This window comes from Penaeus monodon, unplaced genomic scaffold (assembly GCF_015228065.2).
Source record: "Penaeus monodon isolate SGIC_2016 unplaced genomic scaffold, NSTDA_Pmon_1 PmonScaffold_13873, whole genome shotgun sequence".
Classification (NCBI taxonomy): Eukaryota; Metazoa; Arthropoda; class Malacostraca; order Decapoda; family Penaeidae; genus Penaeus; species Penaeus monodon.
In genome coordinates, this window is record NW_023642903.1 from 5,001 (window position 1) to 9,538 (window position 4,538).

Consider the following 4,538-nt stretch of genomic DNA (forward strand, 5'->3'; position numbering starts at 1 on the left):
CGATGGAGCCGTGGCCCGAGGAGGCGGATGCGGGTCGTGTCTCGGCCTCGCTCGTTGACTTCGGCGGCTGCTCCTCTTTCTTGATTTGCTCTGAAGGACGATATTTCCTACTGAGACAAGGCCCAAACTCATTAAATTATATACAAAGAACTATTCACTCTGTGGAACAGAACACAGGAGCTCTAGCTATTGAGTGCCTCGAGATTTTTATTTTGTCCCATGTACTCACTGTCAACTCCGTCTTCTGGCCCTCGAGGTCGGCCAGCATCCTCTTGACCTCGTCGGCCTCGAGGAGCCGGTTGCCGTCCGTGTCGTACTTGGCGAGAACATCTCGATCTCCATGTCCGAGAAGTTTGGCCCTGAGTGAGAGGTAAGGCATTGGAAACAAAAACAATCATATGATATAATAGTAATGGTAATGGTACTAATACTACATTGGCATTAGTAATGATCATGAAAATGGTAACACTGATGCTGACAGTATCAGTAACGGACTAGCAATAGTCACAGACTCTAAACAGCAACACCTAGAACCCCCCCCCCCCCACCTACTTCTTGAGGTTGGCACGAATCTCGTCGAAGGTGAGCATGCCGTCACTGTTGGCGTCGGAGAGCTTGAGCGCGTTCTGAATGTCGATGAGCTTGTCCCGCTTGCTAACTGCCCATCATGTTGTTGTAGCCGCGCTTGAAGTAGTCGGCGATCTCGAACTCATTGCGCTGGTTGGCGATCTCGGCTTTGACCTCCGAGTACGTGTCGTTGATGATGGCCAGGAACATGTTTCTGCGGAGATAGCGCGGGTCAAGAGGTTATTATCATCATAACTATTATATTGATATTACTATATCATCATAGTTATCATTATCATAATCAAAATATAACAATCACAAAAACAGGACCTGACTAACGTTATGTCGCTCTAGCCATTAAATACTTTTATGGGAAAAGTTTTGGACCTTACCAACAGAACGAAGAACACGAAGAACACGTAGCACAGGAAGAAAATAGGTCCCAGGACTCTGTTGGCGTCTTCGATTTCGTGGAAGTTAAAGTCTCCCAGGATGGTTCGAAGGAGAGTGAAGACGGCGTTTATGAAACTCCTGAAGTCACGAACCTGCAATGGCACTTTCCTGTATTAGATTCTTGTTGTCTGAAGCCTGGATCGTCACAGAAATAGCAGTATATCCTCAAGCTTCATGCTGAAAATCTGTATTTCTGGCATGTTCTTAAAAAGCACTGGCATATATGTTTTGCGTATATTCCCCTGAAGACATGACGGCTTACCTGAGTACCGAACAAGAGGTAGCCGAGTTGGGCGAAGGCGAAGAACACAATGAAGAACATGACGGTGAATCCTCCGCGTCCTTGGCGCACTGTGAGGTTATACAGAGGCTTTGGTTAGGAGCTGTGCTCGCCGGATGCTGTTCTTTAGCGCATTGTTGACAGAAAAGGGTGAACTGGAGATGCACGCGGGATATTGCATGTCTCTTGTCCTTATCGTTATTCTATCCTCTCTTGATAAAAAGAACTAATATTCCATTGGCCAACACTATAAATTAGTATGCGAAAAAAAATAATTACAATAAATCAAAATATCAAGCACTACACGTTTTCAGTTGTGATATCCCTTGGATCACCTATTCATGCCCCCCACTCTAGTAGACCGGAAGGACGTTGATATGCGATATGCAACATAAACAAACGCACGCACACACACGCACAACACACACCACACACACACCACCATACACACACACACACACACACACACACACACACCACACACACCCACGCACAACACACACCACACACACACACACACCACACACACACACACACACACACACACACACCAGCACGCACACGCACACGCACACACACACACAGAGGCGGTTCCCGCTGGAGCACCCTGGCACCCCTAACGCACCCTCGACAGCGTGGAGAACAGCTGCGTCATGGGGCTTTTTGAACGAATGTATTTGAACACTTGAACCATGAGAAGAACACGCACACAGCCGCGATGCTGTTGAAACTGGTCTGCCAGTGCCCAGGAATTCAAAGTCGGCGAACTTGTTGGCTTCCTCGAGCAGGACCTCCAGCTTTCTGCCGATGGTCAGGGGGGTGAACACGCTGAACCCGATGCACAGAAACGCCAGCTGAAAATTTTAAGGCAAGTTTAGTCGGCACAGTCGCAAAGCTGAAAAACATAAAAGAGAAAATGTAAAGTGAAGAAAATTTATATCCTGCCAAATCAGAGCCAAGGGAGGAGAGACACTCGCCCCGATCACCAAGAGGTCTAGTATTTTCCCAGATGCTCTTGAAGTAGGCGCATTTCAACGTCTTGATCTCAACGATCCTCGATGATGTAATATATGATAAAAAAAAGCGAAGATGAACTCGCACGCCATCACGAAAAAAGTCCAGGGGCGGGACGTAGCGGAGGACTTCACGGTGGGGAAAGGACACGAAGGGATGATGCCCCCCGTGGCAGGGAACCGAACAGCAGCCTGGGGGCAGGGGGGGGGGTGAGAAGAGCGGGCGGTGCTGCTTACTTAGGTCGCTGCTGCTGCTTACTATGCTCTGCCTACCACTGATACATTTATACCAATAGTAATATTAATACTGAAAAAAATAGGAACTGAACAGGAACAGCAACACGTCTCCAAAAACAAAGGCAACCGTTTGGGATACATACACAGCTAATCCCAAAAATGCAAAAAAACTAATTACATAAACAAACAACACACAAACAAAAATCGAGCCACAACAAAGCTCATCAACGTTCTCTTTTTAGCCTGACCCTCGCCCTGGTCCCAAGTCCCCCCGCCCCGCCACTCACTTGATAACGCAGAACAGGTTGATGTTGGCGTTGTAGACGGTGAAGTCGATGAAAATGGCGCGGTCCCGCGCTGGATCCACAGGTTCTCCCGCAGGCTGGCCCCGGATGTCCCTCGACACCGACTTGTTCACTCCCAGGTCCTGAGCAGGTCGGCGGAAAGGAAATGAGCGTCAGCTGGTAAGACTGGGCGGCGACAGTATTGGGTGAAATGAATATCAGGCGTTACGTGGTCGACCGATCCTACGCAGGTGCATGATATTATGAGGAAGAGAAAGCTTGGGTTTTGCTTGCTGGGAAGCTTGCTAAAAAAAGACTGTAGAGATTATTTGCATAACGAAAAAATAAACAAATATTACGATAATTCGACCAGAGAAAAAAGGCATCTACTTAAATTATTCGAATGGAGAAGGGAAAGAGCATTCAGACTGCCTTTGACTACCATGACAGGGCCAGGGCACCGCACCTGGTAAGATCCGGCGCGGAGTACTTTGCGATTTTCCCCCCAGGGCTGCCTCCTTGCAGCTCCTCCTCCGAGAAGTACGTCCAGCTAAGGAAAGAGGGGGTAAGAGAGGCAGCCGCTAGCTATGGTATCAATTGCTCTGGGCGCTCTGTCTATAGGGCTCCCCTTTTGTCTGCGTGGTCTATCTATCTAGTCATCTACAGGCCCTTTTTTCTACATATACACCAAACCTTCAGACAGAGGCAAACGCATCAGCGAGAGAACAGCGACGTCCCCCCGCAAGCCAAGAGGCCCATCGAGTCAGGCGCTCGCGCACTACGCAGTGCCTTTGACGTTCACGCCGAAGTTGTTTTTGTCCTCGGCGTTGGTGGGTACACGTCGTAGCACTGCCTGATGGCGCGCTGGAAGTTTTTCGGGCACCATGCACGAGTCGTTGCGGACGCGGATCTGCGGGAAACGCCGCGTCAGCATGGGCCCTTTACGGGGTCAAGAGGTTGCTACTTGGAAAAGAGAAATCAAATGACATTTTTTACAAGCTTACTGATATTTTGGATATTTTTTGCATGCACACAGGCACACAACACACACACACACACACCACACACACACACACACCACACCACACACACACACACACCACACACACACAAAGGAGAGCGGACACCCCCGGCCGCAGGAGCATCGGAGGTAGAACCCGACCTGTCGAGGCGCGCGACGCCCAGCACCTGTTCTCGTAGAGGATGTTCCGGTTGTCGGCCTGTGTGGCGGGCTGGTCCCGGTCGTACCATTTCTCCCAGTACAGTCCGTCCAGCAACACGTTCTCGGTGAACTGGACACGAAGAGAAACAGGAGGGGTGGTGTCAGTCAAGCAATGGGGGCCACATAAATGACGATCAAGATGATCAAAAATAACATAGTCATCATGACCATATCTATGATCGCATTGCTGTTCTAGTAGCGTAAGCTTTTACTAGTGACAATAAACAAAAAGACAGTAGTGAGAATATGAAGAGCATTTTACAATCGCGACATTCCCCGATGACAGCAAAAAAGCAAAATGACCCTCCCCCACAGGACAACCACGGAAAGGCCGCCCTTCCCACCACACTCGCAGCCGCTCGCATCACTCACCCTCCAGAAGTCCATGACCTGCGTGGAGCCTCTGAAGGTGTTCTTGGTGTCGGGTAGGGGCGTGTCCAGGAAGAGGTCGCCCCAGCACCTTTGGGTATAGTACATGGGGG

At 49.5% G+C, this 4,538-nt stretch overlaps 1 pseudogene; it reads right to left on the minus strand.

Moving 5' to 3' along the window:
* Positions 1–4,329, minus strand: part of LOC119569278 — a 5,584-nt pseudogene extending 1,255 nt beyond the window's left edge.
* Positions 4,330–4,538: the final 209 nt, after the last annotated feature.